Source organism: Xenopus tropicalis, chromosome 3 (genome assembly GCF_000004195.4).
Source record: "Xenopus tropicalis strain Nigerian chromosome 3, UCB_Xtro_10.0, whole genome shotgun sequence".
Classification (NCBI taxonomy): Eukaryota; Metazoa; Chordata; class Amphibia; order Anura; family Pipidae; genus Xenopus; species Xenopus tropicalis.
Genome location: NC_030679.2, coordinates 110,259,814 through 110,269,010, shown reverse-complemented (window position 1 = coordinate 110,269,010; position 9,197 = coordinate 110,259,814).

The window sequence follows — 9,197 nt, the reverse complement described above, 5'->3', positions numbered from 1 at the left end:
AAATGCACATCAAATGCCAACTGTATTGGTCTCTCTCTCTATATATATATACTATATATACACTGCATACATACATATATATATATATATATACACACACACACACACACGTATCTTGTTAATAAAATAAGTATCAGAGCCACCCTCAACCTTTACCCCAAATCAAGCACTTACCTCTCTCACCCCATCATATTTATTTAATCCTATACTTTGTCTATAATTTTATAAAGTATATATATGTAGATATAAAGGAAGAGACTGCTTATCCAGAGGGGTCCATTGTACTTGCCCTCAACCTACCCATCCATGACAAACTGCTTTGGTTGATCACACCATCCCTTTGCAAAAGGAAATCACCACTCATATTTTGGACAAATAGGGCAATTACCCCTATTGCCCTATTGTATGTATTTAATCCTATACCTTATCTATCATCTGCTTAAATGGACATTTGAGCATGGAGGACAAATAGGTTCCATCACAGACAAATAGGATCTCCATCACAGAAGCCACAGCTTGCTTTGTGCTATGAAGTTTAAAGTGTGAAACCTGAGGTAAAGAAGTTAATAGGGAAAAAAAGGAAAGCTTTTAAGAAATATAAGTCAGAGGGGACAGTAGCTGCGTTTAATGAATATAAACACTATAACAAGTGTTGTAAAACAGCAATCCGGAAGGCAAAGATAGAAAATGAGGAGCTCACTGCGGCAGAGGCCAAAACTAACCCCAAAAAGTATATTAATAGTAAAAAGATGCAGGTTGAGGGTGTGGCCCCATTGAGTTATAGTAACAATATGGTTACAGCGGATACAGAAAAGACAGATGTGCTAAACCAGTTCTTCTCTTCTGTGTATAAAGTGGAGGAGCCAGAGTGCCAAGTCCCACCCAATAGCGGCACTGTTGCCTCAGCTCCAACTACACAGTGGTTGACACAGGATATGGTGCTTAAAGGGTTACACAAGATAAATGTAAACAAGGCACCTAGCCCAGATGGAATACACCCTCGGGTACTGAGAGAGCTAGGGGCAGAATTACAGTGGCCCTTGTTTCTGATATTCTCAGACTCTCTTTCACCTGGGATTGGGAGAAGGCTAATGTCATTCCTATATTTAAAAAAAGAGTAAGATCTCAGCCTGGCAATTATAGGCCTGTAAGTTTGACATCCGTGGTGGGCAAGTTATTTGAAGGCTTGTTAAGGGATCACATACAAAATTATGTAGTGAAGAATGCCATTATGAGCAGTAATCAGCATGGCTTTATGAAGGACAGGTCATGTCAGACCAATTTAATTGCTTTTTATGATGAGGTAAGTAAGAAGCTGGACAGTGGGGATGCAGTAGATATAATCTATTTGGATTTTGCCAAAGCATTTGATACCTTTCCCCACAAACGACTGCTTTCTAAACTATTGGTCTTAGTGAAGTCGTTTGCACATGGATAGAAAATTCCCTCCCCGTATCAGTTGTGCTGGCTGATACAGGGAATACAGGGTTATGGGAGATAGCTCTTAGTACAAGTTGATCCAGGGACTGGTACAATTGCCATCTTGGAGTCAGGAAGGATTTTTTTCCCCTCTGCGGCAAATTAGAGAGGCTTCAGATGGGGTTTCTTGCCTTCCTCTGGATCAACTAGAAGTTAGGCAGGTTATATATAGATATATAGGAAATATGGTTGAATGTGATGGATGTATGTCTTTTTTCAACCTAACTCACTATGTAACTATATAAGAAAGACAGAAAAAAGGAATTTGTTGCAGCGCATATTTCTAAAAATGTAAATTTAGCTTTAAGTCGAGAAGTGCAAAACTGGCATAAAATTTTTATATAAAACCCTAGAAATAAAATTGCATATGCTAGACTGCAATGGACTTGGCAAAGTGTACTAAACTGAATAGCAACAAATATATATCTATTAACTATAATCTATTAACAGTGTGTATAAATTGTCTCTTGTTAACAAAACTATAAGGAGCTACTGCAGAAGTGCAAAAACACTAAAGTGCTCATGCACTGCCCATGGCCTCGCTGCATATTAATGTTGGGGGGTTGGGGGGGTACAGTTTTGTCAATCTTATCCAGGTATACAGGTCCTTCTCAAAAAATTAGCATATTGTGATAAAGTTTATTATTTTCTGTAATGTACTGATAAACATTAGACTTTCATATATTTTAGATTCATTACACACAACTGAAGTAGTTCAAGCCTTTTATTGTTTTAATATTGATGATTGTGGCATACAGCTCATGGAAACCCAAAATTCCAAAAAATTCGCATATTTCATCCGACCAATAAAAAAAAAGTGTTTTTAATACAAAAAAAGTCAACCTTCAAATAATTATGTTCAGTTATGCACTCAATACTTGGTCGGGAATCCTTTTGCTGAAATGACTGCTTCAATGCGGCGTGGCATGGAGGCAATCAGCCTGTGGCACTGCTCAGGTGTTATGGAGGCCCAGGATGCTTCAATAGCGGCCTTAAGCTCATCCAGAGTGTTGGGTCTTGTGTCTCTCAACTTTCTCTTCACAATATCCCACAGATTCTCTATGGGGTTCAGGTCAGGAGAGTTGGCAGGCCAATTGAGCACAGTAATACCATGGTCAGTAAACCATTTACCAGTGGTTTTGGCACTGTGAGCAGGTGCCAGGTCGTGCTGAAAAATGAAATCTTCATCTCCATAAAGCTTTTCAGCAGATGGAAGCATGAAGTGCTCCAAAATCTCCTGATAGCTAGCTGCATTGACCCTGCCCTTGATAAAACACAGTGGACCAACACCAGCAGCTGACATGGCACCCCGGACCATCACTGACTGTGGGTACTTGACACTGGACTGCAGCCATTTTGGCATTTCCCTCTCCCCAGTCTTCCTCCAGACTCTGGCACCTTGATTTCCGAATGACATGCAAAATTTGCTTTCATCCGAAAAAAGTACTTTGAGCAACAGTCCAGTGCTGCTTCTCTGTAGCCCAGGTCAGGCGCTTCTGCCACTGTTTCTGGTTCAAAAGTGGCTTGACCTGGGGAATGCGGCACCTGTAGCCCATTTCCTGCACACGCCATTTCAGTCCACTGCTTCCGCAGGTCCCCCAAGGTCTGGAATCAGTCCTTCTCCACAATCTTCCTCAGGGCCCGGTCACCTCTTCTCGTTGCGCAGCGTTTTCTGCCACACTTTTTCCTTCCCACAGACTTCCCACTGAGGTGCCTTGATACAGCACTCTGGAAACAGTCTATTCGTTCAGAAATTTCTTTCTGTGTCTTACCCTCTTGCTTGAGGGTGTCAATCATGGCCTTCTGGACAGCAGTCAGGTCGCCAGTCTTACCCATGATTGCGGTTTTGAGTAATGAACCAGGCTGGGAGTTTTTAAGGGCTCTGGCACACGGGGGAGATTAGTCGCCCGCGAACAGGGAGTTAATCGCGGGCGACTAATCTCCCCCGTGTGCCAGAGCCCTAAAAGCCTCAGGAATCTTTTGCAGGTGTTTAGAGTTAATTAGTTGATTCAGATGATTAGGTTAATAGCTCGTTTAGAGAACCTTTTCATGATATGCTAATTTTTTGAGATAGGAATTTTGGGTTTTCATGAGCTGTATGCCACAATCATCAATATTAAAACAATAAAAGGCTTGAACTACTTCAGTTGTGTGTAATGAATCTAAAATATATGAAAGTCTAATGTTTATCAGTACATTACAGAAAATAATGAACTTTATCACAATATGCTAATTTTTTGAGAAGGACCTGTATATTCAAGAAGGCTTTGGCCAGTTAAATAACAACTAAACTGAGAAAGCATTTATTAATTTGTGATCTTGTATGTCTGAATCAGCACCCACAAAGAGAAATTGCGTAACATCTGTCCAATAAAGAATGTTGTTTCTTTTTAAAAAACCACTGGCACCCAAGTTATTTGAAACATCTGAATTTTGGTGGGATACAGTGTGATTAACCCTTCCTTCAGTGGTAAAGAGAATGCCCACCTGAGGGAGGAGCTGGGTGTAAAAAAAAGTGCCCTACCTGGAGTTAAAGGAGAAGGAAAGGCTAAGTCACTTGGGGGTGCCAAAATGTTAGGAAACCCCAAGTGACTTTAATCGCTTACCTTCTACCCTGGGCTAGTGCCCCTCTTCGGAGAAAACCGCACCAGCCCGGGGTACCTGTAGCGGAGCGCTTTCTTCTTCCGTGTTTCTTCTGCTGGCAAAATCCCTGGGCCAGCGCATGTGCAGCAAAATGAAAAGCAGACTTCTTTGTTAAAGTTCAGCTTTTCACTCTACTGCGCATGCGCAAGCTGGAAGAGGAGACGCTCGCAGGTACCCCGGGCTGGTGCAGTTTTCTCCGAACAGGGGCACCAGCCCGGGGTACAAGGTAAGCGATTAAAGTCACTTGGGGGTGCCTAACATTTTGGCACCAAGTGACTTAGCCTTTCCTTCTAATTTAACTCCAGGTAGGGCACTTTTTTTTACACCCAGCTCCTCTCTCACGTGGGTATTCTCTTTACCACTGAAGGAAGGGTTAATCACACTGTATCCCACCAAAATGCAGATGTTTCAAATAACTTGGGTGCCAGTGGTTTTTTTAAAAAGAAACAACATTCTTTATTGGACATATGTTACGCAGTTTTGGCACCCCCAAGTGACTTAGCCTCTCCTTCTCCTTTAAGACCAATCTGACCAGGTCTGAGATAATCTATTAGGGGTAGTTGGGATCTTGGACACCCCACTTCCAAAAAACCTGGTTACATGAATAATAGACCAGTGGTAACCAGGCTTTCTCAGTTTAAGACCCCCTTATAGGTCGAACCTTTTGATTAGAGTTCCCCTTAAGCAGTGAGTATTTATCTTTGAACACCCAATTTTGTGCTCCTTAGAATCCTAATATGGGGTAGAATAAAATATAGTCTATAACTTTTTTCCACCCACATGCTAGTGACTCTGTACATGCCTATAGTATAAATATTTAAAGCATTTTTCATTTTGGTGTTACTGGCCATCCACTTTAAACAATTTCAAGCTTTGTACCATGGAACTACATCATGCTACACATAAAATGGTATAGAAATGAGTGGCTACAGTCCATTCCTCCACTGAGTACATATCCCGCCCCATCTGTCCCTAAGTATTAGGGAATTGACTGTAAATAGTTCTAATTTTAATCCATATAAGAATAGAGCACAACTGATTTTTCTGCTAAATACCAATTACATTTGATGCATTATTGAAACGGTTTCTGTCGGAGCTTTACCCACAAGTGAAAAAAAAACCTGTGCCTATTTAAACCATGAATATACAATAATGTACAATTTATGTGAAATTAAAATTTCAAAGTTGCCTCTTTATGTGTAAAGCACAGCTTACTCTACTAACCCCACAGTATGCTTTATTTATGCATGTTAAAATTGCCAGATCCCCAAGATGAGCTTTAAAAGGAAATGGATGGTATTAAAGAGAAATACAGTACAGGCATGGGAGTAACAATTTACTGTTTTTTATGTAGTGTTCAACCAATATCTGAACCTCTTATACAGAGTGTAATAGTGCATATTGCAGAAGGAACATTACTTTTAATTTGTCTAGCTGGATAGGCATTTCTCATTCCACGTGCCCTTCTAATTTACATCCAGATCAAATACACGGCACACATTCTAAGCAGCGCATACACGTGACATTTCACCCGACTGGTGCAGTAGGATAGGGCACAATATGTTCTCGGCAGGATGAGTGCAATACAGTTGTAAAAGCACAGCTGCAGCTGATAAAAAAAGAAAGAATTCTGGCTTCTTATTCAGGCTGCAGGAAGTGTTACTATATTAAGTATTAATAAAATATATGGTGCCTATTAAAAGCTGATGTGAACGATTAAAAATACATTTGTTGCAAATTGATGTAATGCGCCCATTTTCCACATACTTCCAGGTGCACTCCTTCTGATCCATACTGAAGGCTTTCCCCCAGCACCATAGGGCCCATTTAGAAACACAATAGCAAAAGCAAAGTGCTACAACATCGATACTAAGGGGCAGATTAATCAACATTCTGATTTTAGTGGTTCTAGAAATATTTTAAAACCACAAATAAACTAATTTCCACAAAATCCACAAATGACTAGTCATTTATTTAAAGATCCGAACTGAAAAAAAGCACAAATAAATGAAAATAGAAAAAAAACAAACACGAAAACCACAAATTTGTCCTACCAATCTTTGTGGACTGAAACCTCTAAAACCACAAATTAAAAAAAGATTGTTACAATTTGCCTAGGACACTTTGACAGCTTTTAGATTGTATATTTTTATAATTGTGCTTTGCCTGGTTTCAGCACATAATAAATGGCAAGAAAATCAAGTTTTAGAACAAAAAAGACAAATCATTAAAAAATTGTGAACGTTAATGTCCCCCTAAATCAAGCACATATTGATGCTGTTCAATAATGTCAATTCTCCCATATATGCAACTTGTGGTGAGCACCCATGTGCACTGCTCTGATGAATTATGAGCAAGAGAATTGCTGTGAAACTAGAGGTAAATCCAGGCTTCCCTTAGCAGGTTGTGTCAGCACTAACTCACTTGTACACAGGTGAATTGAATACTACCGCTGTTAATAAAACCTAATACAAATGAAGGGGAAAAGAGTTTGTCTCAACATGTGTGCAATTTACCAAAATGAACACTAATTTTCACTTATACAGGTGCATTGCACTCAAATTGCAATGGATATGGATACAATTTAGCAATGATGAAATTCCGTGGGAAAATGCTGAATCAGGGGTAAACATAGTAATTTGCATCCAGTATATGTACTGTTTGGAAATCAGCCCCCATATCCATTTCTTACTTTGCAGGGGGTGATCACTATGAGGACAAAACTTTTAGTACTGCCAATGCCTTAAAGCAGTGATCCCCAACCAGTGGCATGTGAGCAACATCTTACTCACCAATCCCTTGGTTGTTGCTCCGAGTGGCCCCAAAGCAGATACTTATTTTTAAATTCCTGGTATGATGTCAAAGTTTAGTTGTAGGTTGTAAGCCCACATATTAGCTAAAAAAAAAGTTAATTATAGTCCATTTGTGGTACCCCAAGGTTCTTTTTGAATGCTTAAATTGTTCTCCAACTTTTTTACATTTGAATGTGGCTCAAGGATAAAATAGGCTGGGGGCCCCCTTCCTTAAGGTTATTAAGCCTGTCACTGGCAAACACCAACAGTGCACATTGCTCAGTATATTTATACAGCAGGACAGTATGCTTTTTCATTTCTAACATTTAGATTTACATTTACCAGCGTTTTTATTTTAGGAAAATGGATTTTAATGATTTTTCTTCATAATTTTTATAGTTTTTGTACTTCTATATTAGTAGGATTACACTGCAAATGTCTAAGTCAACAGTAAATTACTGGACAGTTTTCTGCATATAGTGGTGCTAGAAAGTTTGTGAACCCTTAAAAATGTTCTATATTTTTATATGAATGTGACCTAAAACATCATCTGATTTTTAAACAAGTCCAGCAATAACTAAAACGCTGTACATCAAATTTTAGCCCCTCCATACAGAACAGCTTCAGCTCTTGGATGTTGGTGGGTTTCTGAACATGAACTGCTAACTTTAGGCCTTTCCACAACATTGGATTAAACACTTGATTGAGGCCAGGACTTTGACTTGGTCATTCCAGAACATTCACTTTATTCTCCTTTAACCATTCTTTGGTAGAACGACTTGTGTGTTTAGGATTGTTGTCTTGCTGCATGACCCACTGTCTCTTGAGATTCAGTTCCCAGACAGATGTATAGTATTTTCTGGTATACTTCAGAATTCACGATGATCAATGATGGCAAGCCATCCAGGCCCAGATGCAGCAAAACAAGCGCAAACCTGGACACTCCCACCACCATGTTTGCCAGATGGGATAAGGTTCTTATGCAGGAATGCAGTGTTTTCCTTTCTCCAAATGTAACACTCCTCATTGAAGCCAAAATGTTCTATTTTGGATTCATCCATCCATAAAACATTCTTCCAGTTTCCACCAATGTAAGACAGGCCTTCAGGTACTTAGAAGTTACTCTTGTAGATTGTAAGCTCTTTTGGGCAGGGCCCTCTTCACCTCTTGTATCGGTTATTGATTGCTTTATATGTTACTCTGTATGCCCAATGTATGTAACCCACTTATTGTACAGCGCTGCAGAATATGTTGGCGCTTTATAAATAAATGTTAATTTAATGTAATGTAATGTAATGTAATGTAATACCCTGGGTTCCTTTGTAACCTTTGACTATTAGAATATTGTAGTTGGAGTTTTCTTTGATGGTCAGCCACTTCTGGGTAGTGTAACAGCGGTCTTGAATTTCCTCCATTTTTAAACTGTCTGTCTGACTGTTGATTGGTGGCATCTGAACTCTTTGGAGATAATCTTGTAACCTTTTCCAACTTTATGGGCAGGGATCTATCACGAGCAACTAAATAAAACAGGGTCTCTCACTGATTGTCAGTGACATCAGACTCTGTTTTCACCTTCAAATTATAAGATAATCCTAAGGATCTTTTTTTCCCATAAATAAATGACTAAATATAATAATTTTTGTTTCATTTGTTTCACTAGGTTTTCTTCATCTACTTTTAGGACATATAAAAATATAGAAAATGTTAAAGGGCTCACAAACTTTCAAGCACCACTGTACTTCTCTCTAAAGAGAAATGTGCAAAAAAGCATAACAAAATTCCTATTTCATCAGTCACTTAACCCTCTGGCTGCCAGCTGGTAATAGCAGCTGCAGGGCTGGAGATCATGATATCGGCAGTGAAAATACATTTTAAAAAAAGGCTCAGAAGAGAACTTTCAGGAATTTTACATTGTGGTTTATTTTCCCATTAATACATCTACCTGTTGTGTGGTCATGTTAGACTGGGCATGAATCAATTTCTGTCTACTTACTAAGATTGAAGTAATCATAAACACAATCTAATGCACTATACAGCTGTGCATGTCCCAAGTAGCATGCAGAAAGCCTTCTATTATAGATGAAGTGGCCACGTAGGCAAGAGGGTGTTTCTTGGGTTTAGGGCATGAATATTTTTGTATTAAATTAATATTTTTGTATAAAAATATAATTTGTGGCTGGTGAAAGCTAAAAACATAACTCATTGCTATGCCAAGTTACAGGATGTGGTATTGCCATGTATCTGGCTGAACTTGTGTACGTCTCGTTCTAAGAGAAGCAAATC